This window comes from Bufo gargarizans, chromosome 1 (assembly GCF_014858855.1).
Source record: "Bufo gargarizans isolate SCDJY-AF-19 chromosome 1, ASM1485885v1, whole genome shotgun sequence".
In the NCBI taxonomy this organism is placed as follows: domain Eukaryota; kingdom Metazoa; phylum Chordata; class Amphibia; order Anura; family Bufonidae; genus Bufo; species Bufo gargarizans.
Window position 1 is genome coordinate 72,782,198 of NC_058080.1, and position 27,804 is coordinate 72,810,001.

Below are 27,804 nucleotides of genomic sequence, written 5' to 3' on the forward strand. Positions count from 1 at the left end.
GTCTTCAGCTGCCAAACACACAGGCAACAGGTCAGCCAGTTTCATAAGTACAAATCTGCTAACAGATCCCCTCTAATGGCGGCTACCCCTCCATCTGCTCAGGACTCACATCTCCTGAGGAGGACACTGGATGAAGCAGTAGGCTGCAGGACTCAGGAGATGTCAAGCTGGGGAGCAGATGTGAGGGGTCAGGGAATGGGGCAATTCACAAAGAAAGGGATGCCCAGTGGATAAAGGAGGCATTTGCATGCAGCTCTGGAGTAAATAAAAGCTACATTTCTAAGATATGTTTTATCAGTGATGGAAACTTGGATACATGTGTATGCTTATACTTCTGTCCCTAGCACTTATTATTGATGTTAGTCACCTAGCAGGAGTCTAAAGTACGGATAGATTCACTTTAAGTTCTATGTATACGGTAAGCTCCTTATCTCCCTCTAGTGGTGATTTCAGTCTGCTGTATTTTGTACACATGCGCAAGGAGTGAGCACACGCCATACCCAGCAATGGTCAAGATCATGCAAAACTTTTATTTTTTAATATTTACATAACACAGACGCTGAAAATTTGGTACTATCATAACCCAGGGAATAAGGTTGTCATTGCGAACGATGTATAAAAAACACAATGGCAGAACTGATTATTTTTCCTTTTCCGCCCCACATTTTTTTAATTGCAATACATTATATGGGACAAGAATAGTAAAAAATACAAAAGAGAGAATAAGTGTTGAGTTGTCCCCATCAATCAAGAAAATGGAGGTAAGGGAGACACGTACGAGCAAATGCGAAAACCACTGCCCCATCGGCCTTTATTAGACTGATGGAGACAGCGCTGAGTGGTCTACTTGGTACCTGGCAGTCCCATAAAAGTGAATGCTGTGGTGCTCTACAAGCTCAAGCTCCTGCTCATAGGGGACAGTGGGACTTCCATTTTCATGATCACTGGGGGTCTCAGCAGTTGGACCACTAACGATCAGACCTATACAGTATCCCTTATCCTATGGAACCCATTTAACTCTGATCTCGAACTATATACTAAGATTAATAGACACAGAATGTTATCTCTACTTAGATTAAAAGCAGGCTTCCTGTGACAGGTTTGAATATATGCATAAATGTATACCTCATACTGGGATGACAACCAGTCTGTGCAACTAAATAGAATGACATAGACTTCTGCTGAATCCTGATAACCGTATAGCAGTGAAGAGCTCTTCAATAAACTAGGTATACGTGTCATTATTAAATGATATTGTACATTCTGTATTCATGAACCCTATACTTTAATCTCCTATATGATTAAATGTTCATTGCATTCTAATCCCATGGGAATACATAAATACTTTCATGCCGACAGGAATCTAAATTTCATTTAAACTAGCAACTCAGACATGTATAATACAAGAAAATAAAATAAGAAATGATTGCTGTGGCTGTAATGAGCTCTACTGATATATAAGTCTTTAACAACTGATGAAGTGAGAATTTCGTATAGTGCTCAGTAGAAATAAGCGAATTTCTCAAAAGTTCGATTCGGTCGGTTCGTCGAATTTCCCAAAAAGATTTTATTCGATCTGAATTTATTCGCAACGAATGGCGTTAAATAAACAGCTATTTCCTGGCTGCAGAGAGCCTGTATAGTGGTGTAGAACACTGTGCCTTGTAGTAACACACATAGGGAGTCTGCTGTGGTAGTGAAACAATACTGTGAGTCCGTATGACATGCAGGTGACAGGCGTCACTCTTAGAATCACTGCAGACTTCACTTATTTGGGCAGTCAGGGGGCCAAAACTGACCAAATAACTCAAGTGTGAACTCAGCCTTAGGCTACTTTCACAATCGCGTTTGGTGCAGATCCGTTCTGATAATACAACCGTCTGCATCCGTTCAGAACGGATCCGTTTGTATTATCTTTAACATAGCCAAGACGGATCTGTCTTGAACACCATTGAAAGGCAATGAAGGACGGATCTGTTTTGTATTGTACCAGATTGTGTCATAGAAAACGGATCCGTCACTATTAACTTACATTGTGTCAGAACGGATCCGTTTGGCTCAGTTTCGTCAGACGTATTGGTCTGACAAGCAGCAGCAGACTGATGCATTCTGAGCAGATCCTTTTCCATTCAGAATTCATTAGGGCAAACCTGATCAGTTTTGGACCGCTTCTGAGAGACCTGAACGGATCTGATAAACGGAAAGCCAAAACGCCAGTGTGAAAGTAGCCTAACAGGTCAGTGTTAGCGTCAAGAAGAAGTGCACTCATTTTACACTGTCGTCAGCTGATTCCACATAGATTTCCACATAACCTGTTCTGTTACACGCTGAAACAAGTAATGCCACCATGACTGAGTGGTGAGGTGGCAACAGCATGAGGAGTCAACACAGTGGCCCAGTCACAGCATGGTGTGGTTGGGAAACACAAGAGTTGTAAACAAAGTCACAGAGTGGTGAGGGTGGGAATCTCTTGATGAATCGCATGTGTAGTTAACACAGTGGCCCAGTCACAGAGTGGTGAGTGAGGGAATAGCATGAGGAATTGCATGAGCTATCAACACAGTGACCCAGTCACAGAGTGGTGATGCTGCATGTATTGATGCAGGGCAGTGGTGCCAACATTTCCACCCTGACCACGCTTTACCTAATGCCTACAGATTAGGCAAATGGCCATGTTTACCTCATCCGGCGGCTTGACAAAAAACTGCCAGACCTCCCAGTATGGCATTTACCCCCCAACACTCCGTGCTGACTGCCTGCTACCGCTGCCTCCATGAACCCATGTACCGCTACTTTCCAGGCAGGCAGGCTCCTGCAAAGCGGGTGTCTACCCCGGGCACGTTTGGCTCCCAACCTCCCACTGCTGCCACCCTGTTGACTCATGACCACACTACCACCTTGCTGGCTCAGCCGCTGCCTTATGTGCAAGTTGCTTCACTTTTCTCCTGATGATGATGAATCCCCGTCTTCACCGGCTCCCAAGTGCGATCAGCTACATCATTATTAAAGATAAGCAAATTTTTCTAAAATTCGATTCGGCCAGTTCGCCGAATCTTTTGAAAAATGGCTATTTCCTGGCTGCAGAGAACCTTTATAGTGGTGTAGAACACTGTGCCTTGCAGTAACACGCATAGGGAGTCAGCTTTAGCAGTGAAATAATACTGTCAGTATGACATGCAGATGACAGGCGTCGCTCTTATAATCACTGATCTGTCAGAACAATAACCCCCAGAAAAACGTATCCTGTCTGTGGAGCATCCGCCTTCACTGGGTCAGCATTTGGTCAGTAATCCCTCAGTATTGCTAATGCCAAAAAAAAACAGGAGTGGATCCAAAACATAGATGACACGTGAATGGAATATTTGCATGTCTTCTGTGTTTTGTACCCACTCCTGCTTTTGGCTACCAAATCGTAAGCCAATTCTGATGGGATCATACAGGCCATACAGCTGCTACAGAGACAGGATTCGTTGTGCGTCTCATTTTTCCTTCCTTCTGACAGATCAGAAGAAGGGTTAAATAAATGATGATGTCGGCCAGGCCAAAAGACTAAATATTGGCCCAGTCATGAAGTGGGGAAGTTGGGAAAAGCATGAGAAGTCCACAGAGTGGCCCTATGACATAGTGGTGAGGTGAAAGCAGCATGAGGAGGTGGCAGCAGCACCATCAGGAGGCCACAGTGTGGCAAAATGACAGAGTGTGGAGGTGGCGGCAGCAGCATCATCAGTAGGAGGCCACAGAGTGGCACAATGACAGTGTGGAGGTGGCAGCAGCATGAGGAGTCCACAGAGTGGCAAGGTGACATAGTGTGGAGGTGGCAGCAGTAACAGGAGACCACAGAGTGGCAAGGTGACATAGTGTGGACTTGGAGGTGGCAGCATGAGGAGACCACAGAGTGGCAAGGTGACATAGTGTGGAGGTGGCAGCAGCATGAGGAGATCACAGAGTGGCAAGGTGACATAGTGTGGAGGTGGTAGCAGCATGAGGAGACCACAGAGTGGCAAAGTGACATAGTGTGGAGGTGTCAGCAGCATGAGAAGACCACAAAGTGGCAAGGTAACATAGTATGGAGGTGGCAGCAGCAGCAGCATCAGTAAGAGGCCACAGAGTGGCACAATGACAGTGTGGAGGTGGCAGCAGCATGAGGAGTCCACAGAGCGGCAAGGTGACATAGTGTGAAGGTGGCAGCAGCATGAGGAGACCACAGAGTTGCAAGGTGACATAGTGTGGAGGTGGCCGCATGAGGAGACCATAGAGTGGCAAGGTGACATAGTGTGGAGGTGACAGCAGCATCAGGAGACCACAGAGTGGCAAGGTGACATAGTGTGGAGATGGCAGCAGCATCAGGAGACCACAGAGTGGCAAGATGACATAGTGTGGAGGTGGAAGCAGCATCAGGAGACCACAGAGTGGCAAGGTGACATAGTGTGGAGATGGAAACAGCATCAGGAGACCACAGAGTGGCAAGGTGACATAGTGTGGAGGTGGCAGCAGCATGAGGAGACCACAGAGTGGCAAAGTGACATAGTGTGGAGGTGTCAGCAGCATAAGAAGACTACAAAGTGGCAAGGTAACATAGTGTGGAGGTGGCAGCAGCATTAGGAGACCACAGAGTGGCAAGGTGACATAGTGTGGAGGTGGCAGCAGCAGCAACAGGAGACCACAGAGTGGCAAGGTGACATAGTGTGGAGGTGGCAGCAGCACCAGGAGACCACAGAGTGGCAAGGTGACATAGTGTGGAAGTGGCAGCATCAGGAGACCACAGAGTGGCAAGGTGACATAGTGTGGAGGTGGCAGCAGCATGAGGAGACCACAGAGTGGCAAGGTGACATAGTGTGGTGGTGGCAACAGCATGAGGAGACCACAGAGTGGCAAGGTGACATAGTGTGGAGGTGGCAGCAGCGTGAGAAGACCACAAAGTGGCAAGGTAACATAGTGTGGAGGTGGCAGCAGCATGAGGAGACCACAGAGTGGCAAGGTGACATAGTGTGGAGGTGGCAGCAGCATGAGGAAACCACAGAGTGGCAAGGTGACATAGTGTGGAGGTGGCAACAGCATCAGGAGACCACAGAGTGGCAAGGTGACAGTATGGAGGTGGCAGCAGCATTAGGACACCACAGAGTGACCCGGTGACAGAGCGGAGAGGTGGGTGGCAATACCAGTACCAGCCGAAGATGATGGGTGAAAAAAGGAGCACTTGGCATCAGATGTGTGACATCAGACGGGTGGCAGCATCAGAATAGTAGCTGAGGCAGGTAGCCAGAAGAAACCCATTTTTTTTGTCAAATTGTTGGTGTGGCACCATGAATGACCTAGTCTGATGCATCAGGCATTGGTGGGTGGAAATTCTGGTTGATCCACGCCTGATTTATCTTGACAAAGGTCAGTCTCTCCACATTTTGGGTGGACAGACGAGTTCTTCTTGGGGTAACTATGGCCCCCGTCGCACTAAACATCTGCTCTGATGCCACACTACTGGAAAGCTTTTCCAGAGCAAACTCGGCCAGTTGAAGCCACAAATCCAGATTGGCTGCCCAGTAGTCCAGCAGATTTTCAATGTGGGGTGGCAGGGTGCTGTCCGAGTATGCCACCAGCTGCTGGTTCTGTTTCTGCTCCAGGTCTAGATGCTGCTGCTGGTGAGTAGTTTATCCACTAGACTCAGGCTGCTGCTGATGGAGCTGGTACTGCTCCTGCCACTCCACCCCTCCCCTCCCCAGCAGCAATGGCAGTGGAATGAGAGTGCAGAGGGTCCCCCCGGTCAGACCTGCGAGAGGATGGACGATGGCGCAGATAGGCAGCAGCCAACTGACTACATAGGATGTCTCCATAGTAGTTCAGATTGTCCCCCCCTCTCAGCGGGTGTAAAAAAGGACCCCATTTTGGACCAGTAGCAAAGGTCCAAAAAGGTGGAGAGCCAGAAGTCATCCCTCTGCTGAATGGTGACAATTCAGCTGTCACTACGCAAGCAAGTGAGCATGCATCGGGCCATTGTGCAAGTGACTCGGAGGCACTCATTGCCTCCATCACCTTAGCCAGGGAGCATGGGAGCGTCGGACGTCTTAAGCTAGGCTCCGCCCCTCCGCTGCCCCGGCGCACTGGCTGCTCGCCGCTCGCTGCTTGACACCTGCTGACTGCCGGATCGCTCTGAGATGGCGTCCGTGAGCGTCGTCGTCTGTTCCAGAGGTCCTGGGCGCTGATCCTTGTCTGCCCTTACTTACTTTGGGAGGCTGATCCTGTCCGTTGTACCCGAAGGGGGGGTCTCCCTGGTTCCTGCCTGCTGTTGCCGCCGATGCTGAGGTGCACATCCGCCGCTGCTGCTGGTACATCCGCCGCTGCTGAAGGTTTGCCTGGGTGGTGAGCTCTGTGATCGGAGTGATAATTTGTGGAGGAGACTGATTGTGGGGTCGTAGCTGGATTTGGCTCCCCCTGGACTCCACAGGTGACTTATGTTCAACTCCTGTTTGTATGTTTGCTGCTGCGGTGACGCTGGGTACGATCCCTGAGACTGTAGCTGACTGATGGATAGTCGGCCCGTTGCTGCGGTTGTGATTACTGGTGTGTAGTTTGAGGCCACCACTGATTGAATGGCAGTGGACGCCGATACCTGCTTTGAGACATCTGGCAGGTATTAGAGGCGCTCACGGAGGGTGGATCTGCACTGGAGTGAATGGAACGAGGAGAGAAAAGAAAATAAAAAAACGGAGAGCGTTGGGGGTCTGAACTCCGGATTATAACCCCTTATAACCTCTTTTGAGATTCTTCTAGGTCTTAAGTTAAACTAACCCTATTAGACTTCTTCGAACTAACTTTATTCCCCACATGTCTGGATTCTAGGCCGTGGACCTTAACTCCTTAAGGGAGTGGTTTCTTTTATTTATTTATTTTTTTGTAGGCTCAAGGTCTAATTTAATATTACTGACTTTTTTTTTCCCTTCTTGAACTAACCTGTGTCTACATATGGACTAATTTATTGTTTTGTGTTCTGACCCTTGTGATCAATGTCACTAATTAGAAAAGGGGGTTATATTCGGTCGTATTATTTTGTTATAGGGTTTTTTTTTTTTTTTTTCTTCTTTCCCTTTTCCCCTTATTGACTTTCATTGATATGGTGTTGTCACAACTAATTGTTTTATGTAACATTGTTTTATATGACTAATTGTTTATATAACATTGTTTTGTGTAACATTATCATATATAACATTGATAAGGTGTTGTCACAACTAATTGTTTTATATAACAGGTACTGGAAGAGGGGGGTGGAGGAGAGGGGAAGGGGAGAAAGAGAAGGGAGAAGGGGTAAATAAGGGAAGGAGAGAGACCTCTGCTTAAGGCCTTATATATTGAGGGGGGAGGGGAGGTTAAGAGAAGGAGGGAAGGGGGAAGAAAGGGAGGGAAAAAATAAGGACACAAAGGGAAAGGGGAAGGAAAAAAAGGAAGAGAACCCAAAATGCCGTCCAAAAAAAGGGAAGAACAGCGTGGCCCTACGGGGAGTACCGCTAGGCGATCAGCGGCAGGGTTAGAAAGTGGGCCTAAACAACAGGGTCTAAATAAGTATCTGGTCCCGAATTCACCCGGGTCTAGATCCCCACAAAAAGAAAAAACTGCGGACGCTAGACTCCAAGGTCCGACACATGAGACGTTACCCTAAGGGGGAGAGGGGAACCCCAGTGACATACACAGAAACAGACGTAAGAATGGTGCAGGACATACTTTGCTTGGTTTCACGGATGGAAAATCTAATGGGTAACCTGGTAACACAGCTCGGGGCAGTGCAAACGGATGTTATGGTTATACGAGCTGAGATGGAGAAAGTAAGGCAGCGTTTGCTTGAGATGGAGAAAAGGATTCCTACCCTAGAGCAATCTGTGCAGAAGTTAGAGAAGGAGGTGGTATTTTTAAAACAGATAAATGGTAAGCTGGAACAAAAACTGGTAGATCAGGAGGATAGATCAAGAAGATCCAATATAAGATGTGTGGGAATCCCAGAGCGAGTGGAGGGAGAAAACTGTACTGAATTTATGGAGAAATGGTTAAGGGAAAACAGTAAAGAGGGTACTCTTTCCCCCTTATTCTCTATTAAAAGAGCACACAGGGTCCCCACAAAAAATAGGGTCCCAGGGGACTATCCTAGATCGATACTGGTGAAATGTTTATTAACTAAGGACCGCAATGGAATACTATCCGATGCTAGAACTTCAGAATAATACCACATACAGGGTGTAAAGATTAAACTTTTTCCAGATTATTCATTCAGTACTAACGCACAAAGAAGAGAATTTATATCTGTCAAAAAAAGATTAAGGGAGGCAGGTCTAAAGTATAGCTTACTCTTTCCGGCAAAATTAAGGGTGGAATATAAAGGTAGGATTGTTTTCTTCCAGACTCCGGAGGAAGTTAGCGAATGGGCGGATGGGGAGGGCCTTTGAGGCTGGGGGAGGAGGAGGCGATAGGAGTCTCTATGCAAAGTTATGGAGTCGCCCAGACTTCTGGCCAGCAGAAGGGGGGACTATTTAGATGGGGGGTATATATTGGATGCGGGAAGGGGGGGACGTGAAAAAAAATTTTTTTTCTTTATTTTTTTTTATTTTTCTTCCTCCCCCTCTGCTAGATGGTTAGGATCCTTTCATTGAATGTGAGAGGGCTCCGAGAGAGGGTTAAAAGATACGCTATCCTTGAGTGGATGAAGAGGTTTCTGCCAGCCATCATCTGTCTCCAGGAGACACATTTGGATAAGGAATCAGTAAGGTGGTTGGAGAGGAGATGGATGGTGGTGGGTTATCACTCTGTATATACTACTTATTCCAGAGGGGTCTCAATTTTGATACACAATAAGATTAAATTTGAAGCTCTGGCATGTGAGACCGACGACTATGGCAGATACCTCTTTTTACATTGTTACGTAGAAGGGATTAAAACTGTAATTGCCAATATATATATCCCACCACCTTATAAACCAGATGTTTTGTATCAATTGTATAGATTTATGTTGAACAAACAGGAATGTATATTGATTGCGGTAGGCGACTAACCGCGTGTTATGGATCCACTCAGGGATAGGACGTCTGGCAGAGGGGGAGGAGCACAAAATGTAGATTTATGTAAACTAGCCCATGAATTTAATTGGGTAGATGTTTGGCGGGTTCAGAACCCTGACGAAATCATGTACTCTTGTTACTCAAAAACACACCAAACTTGGTCAAGAATAGATATGATTTTTAGAAATAAAAATTTAATGTCCCAAAATAGGATTAGGACAAAGTATATACCTATGGCTTTGTCAGATCATAATGCAATGGTAATTGAACTAGACTTGAATAAAAATAACATTTTGCCGTTGTTCAAATTCAATTCTCATTGGCTATTACTGATCTCAGATAAAGAGAGTATAATTGAAGAGTTAAAATTCTTTTTTACGGTAAACAATGGTTCTGCCAATAGACTTATGGTTTGGGACACGTTCAAGGCATTCTTGAGAGGAGTGCTGTTTAAAAAGATAAATCACTGGAAAAAAAGTACCAGAGAGAATGGGAAGGCATTGGAAAAAAAATTACAAGAAGCAGGAATGGCATGCATAAGAAACCCGACTGATTTCAATAAGAGAGTTTGGGAGGAAGAACAGGAAAAGTTAAAAATATACCAACTAGAAAAAAGTAGGAAAGAACTGCTCTTCCAAGGGATCCGGTTAGCCTCGGAGGGTGAAAAGGTTGGTAAAATTTTGGCAAATATAGTAAGAAATCAAAAAGGGAAATCGTGGATTGGTGCAATTAAAGACAAAACGGGCAAACTATTCAGTACACCGGAAGGCACAAAAAAAGTGTTCTTGGAATATTTCCTAGAGCTTTATAAGTCTAGGGTACAATACTCAAAACAAGAGTTAGATTTATATCTAGACAAGATTGCTTTTAGTAGGATATCCCAGGGCCAAAAAGAATACTTGGAAAAAGAAATATCGGTGGCAGAAATAAATTTAGCTCTGGGGAAGGTTAAAGTTGAAAAAACACCAGGCGGGGATGGACTCCCTTTTGAAATATATAAAACCTTCTCACAGGTCTTAGTACCAGAGTTAAAAATAACACTGGATGAGGCTCGAAAACTAGGTGATCTACCGAATTCCATGAAGGAAGCAATTATTACATTAATTCCAAAAAAGGGAAAAGAACAAACAGATCCTGGTTCATATAGGCCAATATCCCTTCTGAATACGGATGTTAAAATTCTAGCAAAGGTCTTAGCTGATAGGCTGTCAAAGGTTATTAAAGTAGTAATAAAGAAAGATCAGACAGGCTTTATTCAGGGCAGAACAATATACTCAAATATAAGAAGGCTATTCTTAAACATCGTAGCCAATAGATTAGATGTAGGGGAGAAAGCGATACTTTCATTGGATGCCCAAAAGGCATTTGACTGTATTGGTTGGGAGTACCTATGGGCAGTATTAAGGAGGTTCGGTATAGGGGATGGATTTATAGGGTGGATCCAGTTAATATATCTCAACCCAAGGGCTAGAGTGGTTGTGGATGGGAGCTTGTCCCTACCGTTTGCCCTATACCGTGGCACAAGGCAGGGATGCTATTTGCTATCGCAATCGAGCCTTTAGCAAGTATAATAAGAAATGACAGGGAGATTAAAGGTTTTCAATATGGGGGTGGAGAGGAAAAACTGTTAATGTATGCGGACGACATTTTACTTTTTTTGCAAAACACTGGGGATCAATTTAATAGAGTGATAGAAATAATCGATAATTTTTTTTTTTTTTCGGGTCTAAATATCAATTGGGGGAAATCACATATGCTATTATTAGGAGATGGACAATTACAGGGAGATCCACGGGTGCACGTCCTCAAAAAACACGAAAACGTTAAATATCTCGGTATACAAATCTCTGGAAATACAGAAGAATACGAAAAACTAAATGTCCTCCCCTTAATAAAAGAACTAAGATCCAAAATACATATATGGAAAAGATTACCAATGTCAATACAAGGTCGGGTAAATTTAATAAAAATGGTCTTTCTCCCAAAGATACTCTATGTTTTGCAAAATGCCCCAGTGAGAATATCACATAACATTTTTAAGCTATTTGATAGCCTAATGGGGGATTTCATTTGGAAGGGAGCTATTCCTCGGATAAAGAAGGAAGTCCTTCAGCTTCCAGTTCGGAAGGGAGGACTAGCAGTTCCTAATTTGTTTTTTTATTACTTAATAACACAATATGGGAACATAAAGGGTAGTTTAGATAGTTTGGTGGGTAGGCAAGAGATAAATAGATGGGGATGGAAAAAGGAGTGGGGTCACTTAGAGGTGTTGGAGTCAGGTTTTTTTGGGGAAGAAAATGCTGGTAATAGGACACTAAGCAGAATATGTATGGGGGGAAATTAAGAAGATATTGGAGATTAAAGGGTTTTTGCAATATACACCGATTTGGAAAAATCTCAATTTAAAGGAACAGGAAACGATTAGGGCGTATATAGACTGGGAAAAAAAAGGAATGAAATACTTAGATCAGATTTTTGAGGAAGATAAGCTGAAGGACTTCAATAAAATGGTAATGGAATTTGGGATCCCCCATAGAGATAGGTACAAATACTTTCAGCTCAGAAATGCGTTACGGACAGTGGAGCAAGATGACAGGTATAGAAGGGAAAAATCAGATATGCTGGACAAATTCACCAGAGGAGGGGAAGGAGGAGGAACAACCGCAAGGAGATATATGGGATCTTGATGGAGGGAAAGAGAAAAAGGATTACAATGCTTGCTGTGAAAAAATGGGAGAAAGATCTAGAATCTTTTCCGGAAGAGAAATGGAGAGACGCCCTTAGAAACTATGCGACGATTTCGGATAGGGGTTCACACAAGATCTCACAATTCTTTATAGTGCATAGATTACATCGTTCTCCTTGGATGTTGAAAAGAATGAGTGTGAGGGAGTCAGATAAGTGTCCAAAATGTTGGGAGGAGAAAGCCGATTTGATACACTGTTTCTGGAGATGCCCCAAACTCTTTAGATATTGGAAAGAAATAGTAGAAACCGTGTTTTTGCTTCTGAATGTTCAGTTGCCCAATGATCCAATAATTTGTATTTTAGGGGCAACTGAACACTTGAAGTTAAATAAAAAAAATACGACTGGTTTTGAATAAAGTACTATTCCAGGCCAGACTTCTTATACTTAGGAAATGGATAAAGGCAGACTCACCGACAGTGGGACAGTGGAGAAAAGCAATAGACAACTTAATTAAAGAAGAACGTGTGATGGAGAGTCATACTAAAAAATCACAAAATCTTGACCAAGTATGGAAAAACTGGTTACTCTAGGGCTGGATGGGAGTTGTTTTTTTTTTTTCACGTCCCCCCTTCTCCCCATGGGTGGTGGGAGGGTATAAAATAAAGATAAATCGTAATTATTAATTCTTAATAGTGACTTTTATCTATTTTTAGATTAATGTGTTTTCTGTTGGTTGTTTTTCTATGAAACTGAAATAAAGACTAATTTAAAGATTAACATAGTGTGGAGGTGGCAGCAGCATGAGGAGACCACAGAGTGGCAAGGTGACATAGTGTGGAGGTGGCAGCAGCATGAGGAAACCACAGAGTGGCAAGGTGACATAGTGTGGAGGTGGCAACAGCATCAGGAGACCACAGAGTGGCAAGGTGACAGTATGGAGGTGGCAGCAGCATTAGGACACCACAGAGTGACCCGGTGACAGAGCGGAGAGGTGGGTGGCAATACCAGTACCAGCCGAAGATGATGGGTGAAAAAAGGAGCACTTGGCATCAGATGTGTGACATCAGACGGGTGGCAGCATCAGAATAGTAGCTGAGGCAGGTAGCCAGAAGAAACCCATCTCTTTTGTCAAATTGTTGGTGTGGCACCATGAATGACCTAGTCTGATGCATCAGGCATTGGTGGGTGGAAATTCTGGTTGATCCACGCCTGATTTATCTTGACAAAGGTCAGTCTCTCCACATTTTGGGTGGACAGACGAGTTCTTCTTGGGGTAACTATGGCCCCCATCGCACTAAACATCTGCTCTGATGCCACACTACTGGCCGGGCAGGAAAGCTTTTCCAGAGCAAACTCGGCCAGTTGAAGCCACAAATCCAGATTGGCTGCCCAGTAGTCCAGCAGATTTTCAATGTGGGGTGGCAGGGTGCTGTCCAAGTATGCCACCAGCTGCTGGTTCTGTTTCTGCTCCAGGTCTAGATGCTGCTGCTGGTGAGTAGTTTATCCACTAGACTCAGGCTGCTGCTGATGGAGCTGGTACTGCTCCTGCCACTCCACCCCTCCCGTCCCCAGCAGCAATGGCAGTGGAATGAGAGTGCAGAGGGTCCCCCCGGTCAGACCTGCGAGAGGATGGACGATGGCACAGATAGGCAGCAGCCAACTGACTACATAGGATGTCTCCATAGTAGTTCAGATTGTCCCCCCCCTCTCAGCGGGTGTAAAAAAGGACCCCATTTTGGACCAGTAGCAAAGGTCCAAAAAGGTGGAGAGCCAGAAGTCATCCCTCTGCTGAATGGTGACAATTCAGCTGTCACTACGCAAGCAAGTGAGCATGCATCGGGCCATTGTGCAAGTGACTCAGAGGCACTCATTGCCTCCATCACCACTGCATACTGCCACAGTGTGTCTGGGCCCTCTGCCTCGTCTTCCTCATCGCCCTGGAGCTGCTCTGGCTGTGGCCCCAATGTATGGTAGTGGTCAATGGGGATTTCAATTGTGTTATGAACCCTGAGGTTGATAGGATCTCTAGGGGGGAGGGGGGGAACGGTTATTCCCCGTCCCAGGGGTCCCCCTTGGCTCAGTTTTGCCAAGAGGTGGGCCTCGTGGAAGTTTGGGAATTTCTATCCAAAGGAAAAAGAGCCTACTCCTGTGTTAGTAAATAGGGAACCTCTATGTCTACAATTGATCTGGCCTTGATAAACAAGGAATATTTGAATTGTATTAAACGGATGAAATACGAGACCAGATCTGTATCTGACCATGTTCCCTTTTTTAAAGAGCTATGTATGGTCAGGAATAATTTTAGACTGAAACCCCCCTTTAGATTGAATCCCCATTGGATATTAATAATTGACAATCATAACCAGATAAAAAAGGAGATTATTTCCTTTTAAGAAAAAAATATTTTTTCAGCAAAATCCCAATTTGTTTGGGACGCATTTAAAGCGGTTATGAGAGGGATTTTTATTAGTACAATTGCTGATCTAACTAAGCGCTATTCAAGGAGGGAGAAAGAACTGGCGGAAGCAGCGGCAGATGGAATGGCTGGCTTTATTAGGTTAAAAACAGAGGACGCTAGAGAGATTATGCAGAGGACTAGACAGGCCTTCTCTGATTTCCTTCTGGATAAAGAGCAACAGAGGTTATTCTTTAGAGGACAAAAATATTTTTCTGAGGCAGGATGTCCTAGGAAGATGCTGGCCAGGGTAATAGCTAGTCAGGATCCAAAAAAAGAGATTTGCAGTATTTGTGCCTCGGATGGGACAATTATTGAAGATCAGGAGGGAATAATAGAAATATTTGTAAATCACTTTTGTGAATTATATAAATCAAAGAGTGTTCTCTCAGAGGAAATGATGGACGCATATTTGGATTCTGTTTGCCTTTCAGCACTAACAGATGGTCAAAAAGAACGTCTGGAGATGGATTTGTCTCTTCAGGAGATAGAGGAAGCAATTGACTCCTGTTCAGGTAATTCCTCCCCTGGACTGGATGGACTCCCGTATGAGTTTTATCATAAATATAGGGAGGTTATTCTTCCCCATCTGTGGAGAACACTCTCTGATTCAATAAAGGAGGGAGCTCTTCCAGAAACAATGACAAAGGCTGTGATCACAGTGATATTAAAGAAGGGTAAAGATCCCAATGATTTGGGGTCATATAGACCCATCTCTCTTCTTAATACAGATGTTAAACTTCTGTCTAAAGTTTTGGCGCGGAGGCTATCCAGTGTTATGACATCAATTATACATCCAGACCAAAATGGTTTCATGCCTAATAAGGGGACCCATTATAATCTCCACCATCTTTTTTCCAATTTGCAGATCTCCGGAGGGGCTTCTCGTTCCATTTTGTCTATTGACGCTTCCAAGGCCTTTGATAGGGTTGAGTAGGGGTTCCTTTGGAGAGTGCTTCAGAAGATGAGCTTTGGCCCTAGATTTAGCAACATGATTAAACGTCTGTATAGATCTCCTACTGCAAGACTGAATATAAATAGCAATCTTACAAGAAGTTTTTGTATGACTAGAGGCACTCGCCAGGGATGTCCACTATCTCCTCTGCTATTTGACATCTACATTGAGCCCCTGGCTGCTAGGGTCAGACAAGACCCCAGGATTCTAGGGTTTGGGGTATCAGGAGGAACGGAAGATCGCATTTCACTATATGCAGAAGATATTTTATTTTATATTCAACAGACCCAAGCTACTTTGTTACATATTATTCAAATGATCAATCAGTTTGGAGTAGTTTTAGGTCTGGATATAAATTGGGGAAAAAAACTACTAGTATGCCATTGGAAAATATGACCTTAGATAAATCTGCACTCCCCACGTTAAAAATCTCTGAGTCCTTTCAGTATTTAGGTATTACAATCTCTCCAAGGGTGGAAGATTTTATCCCGCGTAATCTAATGCCATTGATAAATAAGTTGAGGTCTAAAATAACAACATAGCTTCGCTTATCTTTATCGAAAGCAGATAGAATATCTTTAGTTAAGATGGTGATTCTCCCCAAGTTACTTTATCTCTTCAGGAACTCTCCAGTTTGGATCGGGGACAGGTTCTTTAAATTAATAGAAAGAATTATTAATGACCTACTCTGGGGGAGGAAACGTGTAAGACTTAAACTACCATATTTTTCGCCGTATAAGACGCACTTTTTCTTCCCCCAAAATGGGTAGAAAATGCCCCTGCGTCTTATACGGCGAATGCAGTCAGTTTTACATCGCTGGCAGCGATGTAAAGCGAGCGGGGACTCTGGGAGGGACTGGGAGGAGGAGCTGGGGCCGGCAATAGCGGCGGGGCGGTGCAGTCACTGTACTAAAGGCCCGCCCCGCCGCTCCGGTGTACTAATAAAATATGTCATATTCAATTAATGGTTATTAAATATGCCCCTTTATGCCTAATAGTACCTTAAATCCTAAGCGCATCCGTACAATGCAGGCCGGGCGGGCGGCAGCGTAACTCCCTGATGTCACGTGCCTGCGCCGCCTACTTTATGAATGAAGCAGGCGGCGCAGGCAAGTGACGTCAGTGAGTGACGCACCGCGCCGGCTGCCCGGCCTGCCGGCATTGTACTGAAGCGCTTAGGATTTAAGGTACTATTAGGAATAAAGATGCATATTTAATAACCATTAATTAAATCAGACATATTATATTAGTATACTGGAGCGGCGGGGGATCTGTGGATGGCACAGTTATGGGCTGGGAGGGTCTGTGGATGACACATGTATAACAGTGCCATCCACAGATCCCCCCCCCGTAACAGTGCCAGCCACAGATCCCCCTGTAACAGTGCAAGCCACAGATCCCCCCATAAGTGTCCGTCATCCACAGATCCTCCATAACAGTGTCTGTCATCCACAGTTGCCCCCATAACAGTGTCCGTCATCCACATATCCCCCCATAACAGTGTCCGTCATCCACAGATCCCCCCATAACAGTGTCCGTCATCCACAGATCCCCCCATAACAGTGTCCGTCATCCACAGATCCCCCCATAACAGTGTCCGTCATCCACAGATCCCCAGTAATAGTGCCATCCACAGACCACCTAGTTCCAAACCCACAGCACACCTTTTGGTTAAAAATATATTTTTTCTTATTTTCCTCCCCAAAAACCTAGGTGCGTCTTATACGCCGGTGCGTCTTATACGGCGAAAAATACGGTAGATCATTGGTACAAACCCTTGGAGAGGGGAGGACTTAATCTCCCCTGCTTTAAGGGATACTTTTTAGCTATTTAGCTTTGCTTTTTCCGGGAATGGAATGACAGCCCCCTATGTAGGTATTTACTTAATAAATCGCCATATGATAATTATTTTTCGTTGTTGGAGTCAGATCAATTGACCTACTCCGATAAGGAATTTAAATCCGCCAGGAATCTCTTTATGAAGTCATGGTATTCTATTCGATTTTGGTTTGGATTGAAGGGTTCAATAGGATGCACTCTGTTGTATAATAGCACTTTCAAACTTTATTTGAATTAGGTAGAGATCCATATTGGCAAAAAAGTAATATATTATATGTGACACAGGTAGTAGGTAATAGGGACATAGTCTCATTTATGGTATTATCACAAAAAGAAAAAACACTGAAATTAACATGGTTTCGCTACTTACAGTTAAGATCGGCACTTTTAAGTATATATATATATAAAAAAAATAGGCTTGAAATACACACTTCTACACAACTTAATGATTTGATAGGGACTTAGTGCATGGTATGAAGATTTCCCAACTTTACAGAAAAATAATTAGAGCACGATTTGTAGACACCTGTTCTCCAGGACAGGGGGCTTGGCAAAATAAATGTGCAATGACGTTTCTGGACTATAGGGAAGAGGTATTTCAGGATTTAAAATTGGTTTCACATAATTTCAAACACGTTGTGGTGCAGTTTAATATTTTGCATAGACTCTATGTTACACCTCTTTGGCTTAAGAGATGTGGTATTAGGAGTGATTCCAACTGCCCGAGGTGTGATATTCCTGATGCAGATTATTTGCATATCTTCTGGTTATGTTCAGAGCTGAAACAGTATTGGGGGACTATTCATGAATACATAGAGGGAAAGTTGAATGTACGGATACCTTTTACTGCTGAATGTTGGGTATTGGGTGATCTTGCCAAGGTTGGGTGTCAGCAGGATAAAAAAAAACTTCTGTACAAGATAATGTTTCTGGCCAGACTGTTAATAGCTCGTTCTTGGTTTGCGCGCGATGCTCCTAGTATAAATACATGGCTAAACCTGATAAATACTAATAAGAGATATGAATATATTTTATATAAGCAAAGAAATATCGAGATAAAATGGCTTAAAATTTGGGGAGATTGGAGCCCTTAGAGCTTCCTCCGTTCTCTTCAGTCCTCTCCATCTCTCCCCCGTCTTGTTACGGGGCGGAGGTGGTGAGGGGAGATGCACCATGGGAGGTCACTTTTGTTTGAAAATTTTTAAAGATTTATATGTTTTTTATACTACCGATTGTTAAGATTTGAAATATAACAAAGAAAGTTAAAATAAATAATAAATAAATAAAAAGAGGCTGACATTGTCGCAGGACCAACGTCTTGACAACGTGGAGGCGGGAGCGGCGTAACCTGGCCAAGTTGCAGGTGTGGCTGTGCAGGAACCACATTCACCCAGAGGGCCATAAAGGACATGTATTGTCCCTGACCGTAGTCACAGCTCCACACGTTGGCGCTGCCGTGCACTTTGGCAGACACCGACAGGCTCAAGGACTGGTCCACCTTCTGTTCTACATGTGTGTGCAGGGCTGCTACTGCCTTTTTGGCAAAGAAATGACGGCTTGGGACTCTCCACCTCGGCTCGGCACAAGCCATCATTTCTCTAAAAGGTGCAGAGTCCACTACTTGGAAAGGGAGGGACTGCAGCATCAGCAACTTGGACAGGAGCACATTCAGCTTCTGCGCCGTTGGATCAGTGCGCGCATACTGTTGTTTTTTGGCAATCACTTCGGTGATCGATTGCTGACAGAATGACTGACGAGGAGTAGGAGGGTGAGGAGCAGGAGCATCAGGACCAGCAGATGATGGGAAGGACAGACAGCTCCCTTCGGCTGAGGTGGTGGAGCCTTGGTTGGCTAAAACCAGGTGCGTGCCACTGGGTGATGCAGCAGTTGCTGCGGCAGGCTGGACCACCACATCGGATCCATGTTTCTCCCAGGCCACTTTATGGTGACGCTGCATATGTTGATGCAGGGCCGTGGTGACAACATTGGCACCCTGGCCACTCTTCACCTTCTGCCCACAGATTCTACATATGGCCATGTTCACCTCCTCCGGTGGCTTAACAGAAATCTTCCATACCGCCGAGTAGGTGATTTCACCCCCAACACTATGGACTAACTGACTGTTACCTCTGCTGCCTCCGTGAACCGGTGCACCGCTACTTCCCGAGCAGGTAGGCTCCTGTGAAGTGAGTGGTCTACTATGGGCATGTTTGGCTCCCGACCTCCCACTGCTGCCACCCTGATAACTCCTGGCCATGCTAGCAACTTGCTGCCTTACGGGAAAGCTGTCGCCCTCTTCTCCCGATGATGAAGCCCCTTCGTCACCCGGCTCCCAAGTGTGATCAGCTACATCATCATCAAGTACTGTCTGCACGTCACTAATGTCCTCCTCAACAATCTCTGGGTCAGGAGCTTGACCGCTCGCAACACCTGCTCCCACGCCTCTTTTCTCATAACTACTTGCCCACCTAGTGGAGGAAGCGGCGGATGTCTCCTCTACATCTTGGCTTGCCAGTAACTGCTAACTGCCTTCTAGTAGCTTGTTCTCACTGTATAGTGGAGCTTAGCCCACAGCATACAATACTTCTCTGGCTGAGGGAACACAAAAGGACAGAGGCAGGTTGAGGACAGGTGAACATATAACTGCACCACTAAACGGCAAATATATTTTTCATTTGCCACTAATACACGACCATAAGGGCTTAAGTTCATATAACTGCACCGCTGAACGGCAAATATATTTTACTTTTGCCACTAATACATGGCAAAAAGGGCTTTAGAACATATAACTAAACCACTAAACGGCCAATATATTTTACTTTTGCCACTAATACATGGCAAAAAGGGCTTTAGAACATATAACTGCACCACTGAACGGCAAATAGGCCCTTATTTCTTTCCACTTATACACGCCACAGAAGGCTTTAGAACATATAACTGCACCGCTGAATGGCAAATATATTTTACTTTTTCCACTAATACACGGCAAAAAGGGCTTTAGAACATATAACTGCACCGCACAAGGGCAAATAAGACATAGAAATATTTCCTTGTAATAAACCCTGTTAATGGCTGTAACACCCCAATAACAAGAATGGTTTTCTGGAATTACAGTGCTGTATAATGGCAATTTGGGTGCCCAGTCAGTGCAGCAAGGTGTAGTAGGATTGTTCCTATTGCCCAGGCTGTAACCTCCCCTACTGAACCCTGTTCAACATGAATACTGTGGAATGATTCCTCTCTATCCTTTCCCTACACCTTAAAATAATCTTTCCCTGCACTTGTAAATAGTTTTTTTTAGCACAATGAAGTCTTTCCTAGCACTGTCCCTAGCGCCTGCTGACGTCTCTCCCTGCACTAAGTACACTGGAAAATGGCAGAATCCAATATGGCTGAGGCTATTTATAAGGCTGTGATGTCACAGGGCTGGCTGGCTGCTGATTGGCTGCAAGCATGGCATTATAGGTGATCCCGCCTTCCCAGAGTTCCTTGCTCCATGTCCTCACACATGCAGTAGCCATTTTAGGAAATAATGCGATTCATTACCACTACGCCTCAGAAAATTCGGATTCAGTGCCAGTCAAATTTTTCCTGAAATTCGGATCAGATTCCACTTAGTCAACTTCGATTCGCTTATCTCTTGTGCTCAGGTCTTGTGACTGATATGTTCATCTCGAGCGTAATGAAATGCCAGATTGCTTTGAAACACATTGGCAATGTCAGAAGACTGGACACGTTATGCCAAATGTACTGCCGATAAAATCTTGTAAGTGGTGCATAAGCAGTGAACAATGGAGATTTCATCAGGCTACAGCTCCACTGCAACAATCACAGTAAGGGGACAGTTCACATGCAGTTTTTATGGAGCTGATTTTTTTCTGCTTCAAAACAAGCTCCAGAAAACACCTCATAACAGTCTCCTATTCATTTTAATGGGAAGCAGCACTTGCTTTTTTTTCCACGTGGAAAAAGAAGCATCATGTCCTAACTTGGGTCAGAATCAGTGCCGAATCTCCCATTGAAATGAAAGGGAAGCATCAAAAAACAGATCCATGTAAGTCCATGCATTTTTTGGTTTATGGACTTTGTCTGCCTCTAGACAGGATCTGTGCACATGGCTTAGCGGTATCCAATACGTTTGTATTGTCATTTGGTGCAAATTATACCATATTTATCAAGATTGCCCATGCCGCACATTGGACGGTCTAAGTCCTTGATAAGTATGCATGATAATTCTCTAATATACCTTATCACCATATAATAACATAATTTTTCATAAATGTGCCCATGGTTGATCATTATGGTCTAAAAATTCTCCAGTCAAGAAGTGGTTAAAGGCGGCCATAATGTTCATGTGCAGATATATTAATAAGGAGTCAGGTTATTGCCTATACATACAAATCTCCATCATGACCTCTCGACTCATAATCCAAGCCAGTAATCTGTTAACTACAGAGACCCGCATCATCAATTACTGAACTCAGTAACCAATCACATTTCTGCTTTCAGATCCAGCTCACAGGTTATAGCACAAAGCCTTGATAATGGGCACTTGTGCTAATCTTTATCTAAGGAGGGCAATGTCTTCACAAGAGAAAAAAAAAAATATATAAATATTGTAGTCCACAGAGACGTAGAAAAAGTTTACAGACGGCACAATGTACTCCTCACACATCAAGGCACGTTGTGTATGGTAACATAGTAACATCGTATAAATAGATGTTCCCATCCTATAACGTAATTACCCTCCCCCTACCAGTCCCCATTTTAAACACTCCTCTAACCTTCTAGCCATCTTTCCCCCAAACATAGCTGCCCCTTCCCCATTGAGGTGCAGCCCGTTCCTACGATAGAGCCTGTAGCCGAGAGAGAAGTCGGTCCAGTTCTCCAGGAACCCAAACCCCTCCTTCCTACACCAGTTCTTGAGCCACTTGTTAACCTCCCTAATCTCTTGTTGCCTTTCTTGTGTGGCTCGTGGTACCAGTAGTATTTAGGAAAATACTACCTTTGAGGTCCTTGCCCTAAGCTTTTGACCTAAATCCCTGAAATCATTTTTAAGGACTCTCCACCTCCCTCTAACTTTGTCATTGTTTCCAATATGGACCATGACCGCTGGATCTTCTCCAGCCCGTCCCAGTATTCTGTCAACCCGATCCGCGATGTGTTGAACTCGAGCATCGGGAAGACAACACACCATTTGGCGATCCCGGTCTTTGTGACAGATTGCTTTATCTGTACCCCTAATAATTGAGTCTCCTACTACCAGCACCTGTCTGGCCTGCCCTGCTCTCCTGGTCCCCTGCTTACTGGAGCTGACATTCCCCTGACTGTGCTCAGTGAGCAGCAAACTCTTTTCCAAATTGTCAACGCTTCTCAGTGTTCGCCTGGTTAGATACTCGATGCGCGATTCCAAAAGGGAAAACCTCATGGATTGTTTCTATAGATCTAGCCTCTAGCCTCCAGTCACATAGCCTTATAAGGGCTTTTTTTTTGCAGGACAAGTTGTACTTGTTGTATACAATGTAGTGGGACACTAGAGAAATATTACAAATGGTATGGAATTGGATAAAAAAAACATAATTTGGACAGTTTTATGGGTTTTAAAGTATTCACTATGTGGTTAAACTGACTCATACCATTCATTCTCTGATTCTATACAATTACAAAAATACCAGATTTATATACAGTAGTTTTTCTTTTTTTTTAACACTGAAACAAAAATAACTTTGGACATTTTACTTTAGTTATGTCTATATAGCTGTATGAGGGCTTATTTTGTGCAGGACAATCAGGCTTTTTGATCACTTTTTATTCACTTTTTTGGTAGGTGAAGTGATAAAAAAATGGCAAATCGGCCATTTTGATTTAGTTTTTTCGTTACATCATTTGCCATATGGGATGAATACTTTTATATTTTAATAGTACAGGCATTTTTGGATGTGGCGATGCCTATGATGTTTACATTTTTATTGTTTTTTTATTCTATGAAAAAGGGGGAAATTAAAATGTTTATATTTTTTTCTATATTTCTTTATATCTATGCATGATAGAATACTGGATTCAGTATATTCCAGTGCTGTTCTGCCAACTGCAGGCCAGCATTGGAATATACTAGTAATTGGCCTGGGAGCCTTGTACAGGCTCTGGTCTATAATTAGTATGGGCCGCCTTCCCTGATCTCAGCCAGGGGAAGGCGGCCCAGGTTGGGAAGTGTGCCTCTCTCTGTTTTATCACTCGCAGATGCCGTGGTTATATTTGATCATGACATCTGAGGGTTAACTAGCTACGATCGGCATTAGAGACGATAACAGACATTAGCCCCAGGCCTCTGCTTTTGAAAACAGCCGAAACTCGACGGTTATGTAGCCCACTGTGCGTTTGTAAGTGGGTGCCATCTTTCCACCGTACATGTACAACAGAGGTGCAGAAGGGGTTAAGAAGGTAGGTATCATCCCTGACTGTTTTGTGAAAATGAACTTACGGATTAGCCAAGCATGCATGTATATTTCAATAGAGAGGTACGCTACTGACAGATGCATTATTAATAGGATAAACCATAATTTCTTAAAGGGGTTGTTCGGGCTTTTGTTATTGATGACCTATCCTCAGGATAGTAAATGAAGAGAGGTAGCGGCAGCATCTCCAGTGAATCCTTTATTGGACGGACTTTACAGAAAGTGCGCCATAAAACATCCGACATCCGGCTACCCTACCGATCAGCTGTATGGGGAGATGTCGCGCAGTGTGCACGTGCCGTCTGCCTTCCTGCTTGCCGCTGCTGCTGTCTATGGCAAAGCAGCAGCAGAGCGGAACACAGACAGCACAAGCACACTGCCCGCGCTGTCTCCCCGTACAGCTGATCAGCGGGGGTGCCGGGTGTCGGACCCCTGCCGATCTGATATTGATGACTATACTGTCCTGGACTCAACTCCAGTGACTTCTAGCATATGCGCATTACACATCACTTCACTGCGCATGCTCCCAGTGCTGCTGATGATACGTCCCGAATCAGCAACAGGTCTATATCTCTATATCTCTATTGTTGTTGAAGGGAATTTATCACCTCTATATTTTTACTAATTAAAAAAACAGAAAGTGAAACACAGTTTCTCTTAATAATCAGTTTTTATGCTCTGATTGCAGATATCTTTATTCTATTTTTTTCTGTACATGATTATAAGGTCTGCTGACAACATTTAAAAGGGCTCTGCAATAATAATGCCATTTTACCAAGTGCCGGCAGTCTGCCCCACTAAGGAGTCATACTTACCTGCTCCCTGACACTCCAAACCTCTGCGCAGCCACTGGTGTCTCTATTTTCTGGTCTCCGCACTGTTTTCTTCCTGCGCCCCATAGGTATGGTCACATGCTCCCCTACAACCAATGACTGGCTTCAACTGTAATGTTGCTACAAGCAGTTATTGGCTGCAGGGGAGTATGTGCGGGGACCAGAAGATGGATACTTTTTGTAATGTACTTTATTAATGCATTTTAAATTTTTACTAGAGATATCCCTCCTAAAGTGCACCTTTTGCTGTGTGTTTTAACTTCTCAGCGGTGTACGTAGTGCTTGCGGGGGGTTCCGTGCCTTCGTTCCGCACCAAGCTTCCGGATTGTGGACCCAGTCAAGCGAATGGATGCGGGGCACACACGGCCGGTGCCCACATATTGCATTTGTGGGCCACTATGCGGGCACTAGCGTTGATCGCGAATATTCTAATTGCAAATTGTTATCGCGAATATTGGCACTTCGAGAATTCGTCAAAATCTAGGATATAGTGCTATATAATCGCAAATATTCTAGATTTTTTTTTTTTCCACCAGTAACCTCCCTTCTTGCTTGTGGGCCAATGAGAAGGCTGCAATATCTTTGTCATAGCTTAGCGACATCCCTAGCAACCAATAGGAAAGTTGCCTACCCCTCACTATATAAGAACCTCCCCAGCAGCCATTTTCTACAGTTTTTTTAAGTTCTGAGAGAGAGCAGTGACATAAGATAGTTAGTTAGCTCATATATATAAAATACAGATAGTGGGAGATAGTCAGTGTAGGTTAGATAGTGATATAGTGTAGCTGATAGGTTCCTGTGCAGGGTGTTAGGTAGTGTGATAGGGATTACTGTTTCCCTGCTGTCCATACACACAGACTAGTAATGAGCGGCAGGAGCAATATTCAAATTCGCGATATTTCGCTAATATTTGGTAGAATATTCATATTTTTGAGAATTCAAGATTATTTTCTATATATTTACGTAATGCGTGCAAAATACAGGCGTGGGTCACTATAGCTACATTTTTCAAGCTGCTAGAAGTTTCCTGAGACTGGAGAAAATGGTTGGCATGGCAGAACATTACAATAGCTTTATATGCAGATAGAGTGCTCCAATATATTCGCGATTGCGAAATCAGCACTAATGATGCGAATATTTTGGCGCAATACGTGCAACTTCACATTTTAAGAGGTCTGACTACTTATTAGTGATTGGTGCACTAAGTATTGTTGTGAACTTGTGACATCACAGCACTATGTATGTAGCGTGTATGTATGGACAGCAGAACCTACAGCTACACTATATCACGATCTAACCTACACTGACTATCTCCCACTAACTACCGTATTTTTCGCTTTATAAGACACACCTGATGATAAGACGCACCTAGATTTTTGAGGAGGAAAATCAGAAAAAAAATATTTTGAACCAAAATGTGTGCTTTTGGTGGGTTTTAAACTAATGGTGGTCTGTGGATGATGCACTGTTATGGGGGGACCTGTGGATGACGCACTGTTTTGGGGGGACCTGTGGATGACACTGTTATGGGGGGACCTGTGGATGACGCACTTTTATGGGGGATCTGTGGATGACGTACTGTTATGGGGGATCTGTGGATGACGTACTGTTATGGGGGACCTGTGCATGACGCACTGTTTTGGGGGGGACTTGTGGATGACGCACTTTTATGGGGGATCTGTGGATGACGTACTGTTATGGGGGATCTGTGGATGACGCACTGTTTTGGGGGGACCTGTGGATGGCACTGTTATGGGGGGACCTGTGGATGACGCACTGTTATGGGAGATCTGTGGATGACGCCCTTTTATGGGGGATCTGTGGATGACACACTGTTATGAGGGGGATATGTGGATGATACACTACTTCTGGGGATGAGTGGATGACACACATATAGCAACTTATGTAATGGGGGTCACTATTCACACAGGGACAATATACTGTGACACATATGATACTGTGACCAGCATAAGATGATCTTATGCTGGTCATAGTATCATATGTGTCACAGTATATTGTCCCTGGGCGAATAGTGACCCCCATTACACCACAGGGCACACAGTAGACTTTATATGTAAAATCTTTTAATGGCTCTGCTTTCTTCTATAACATTACTCACTATGAAAGCAGCAGTCCTGCCAGCACATGACGTCACATTAATGAAGTGGGAGGAGCATGACCGAGTGAGTGACGTCACGCGCCGGCTGGACCGCTGCTTTCATAGTGAGTATTGTTATAGAAGAAAGCAGATTGTAATGAAGCAGTTTTCATATGTAAAGTCTATAATCTTCAAGCAGTGTCTCTGCTTTAAACTAGGGCAATTCTCTGTAGTAGTATAACTCACTATGAAAGCGGCAGGTAGGGCGGCAGCATGAATGAAGTGGCAGGAGCGTGAATGAGTGAGAATCGCGAGGTTACGCTGCCGCCCTGCCTGCTGCTTTCATAGTGAGTTGTACTACTACAGAGGATTGCCCTAGTTTAAAGCAGAGACACTGCTTGAAGATTATAGACTGTACATATGAAAATTGCTGTGAGCGGGGCCCGATGTATTGCAGTACAGTGACTGCATCGGGCCCCACCGTGAGTGTTGCCAGCCTCCGTCCCCTCTTCCCACCCCTCTGATACATCGCAGGCTGCAATGTATCAGCGTCACCAAAGTAAACATGGCAGTGTTCGCTTTATAAGACGCACTGACATTTTCCCCCCACTTTGGGGGGGGGGGAGTGCGTCTTATAAAGCGAAAAATGGGGTATATGTATTATATATATGAGCTAACTAACTATCTAATGTAATGACACAGGAAAGCAGAGAGCACAGCAATAACACTGCTCTCTCTCTCTCAGATCTGCAAAATACTGCATACAAGGGCTGCCGGGGAGGTTCTTATATAGTAAGGGGTAGGCAGCTTTCCTATTGGTTGCTAGGGATGTTGCTAAGCTCTGACAAAGACATTGCAGCCTTCCCATTGGCCCACAAGTAAGAAGGGAGGTTACCGATGAAAAAATAAAATCTCGAATATTCAAAATTACTAATATATATCACTATATTCAAAATATTCGTGAATTCTCAAAATGCCGATATTCGCGATTAATATTCGCTATTCAAATATTTGCGCCCAACACTACTACAGACATAGTGCTGTGATGTCACAACAGTACTTAGTGCACCAATCAGTAATATCTACTCAGACCTGATAAAATGTGAAGTTGCACGTATTGCGCAAAAAATATGCGCTTCATTAGTGCCTATAATGACTGGAGATCACGAATTCTAGAATTCGCAAATTAATTGCGAATATTATGCAAAAAAATCACGAAATATTGCGAAAACGAATATTGCCTATGCCACTTAACAGTAGCAAGCACGGCCTGCATGATCCCTTATCTTGCATTATAAATCTCCGCAACGTTCCTATCGTTCCAGATGTATTACAAGCTGTTATATGGTACAGTAGTGTTATCTGTCTGCAGTAGGACATTTTGCTCATGAGAGGTTTGTACGTTTTACAATGGTCTAGGTCTAGGGTGATCAAATTACATAAGAG

At 44.1% G+C, this 27,804-nt stretch overlaps 1 protein-coding gene across 3 annotated transcripts in view; it reads right to left on the minus strand.

Annotated features, from left to right (window-relative positions):
• Positions 1-27,804, minus strand: part of SLC2A9 (solute carrier family 2 member 9) — a 1,019,898-nt gene that overhangs the window by 723,576 nt on the left and 268,518 nt on the right. The window lies entirely within an intron of this gene.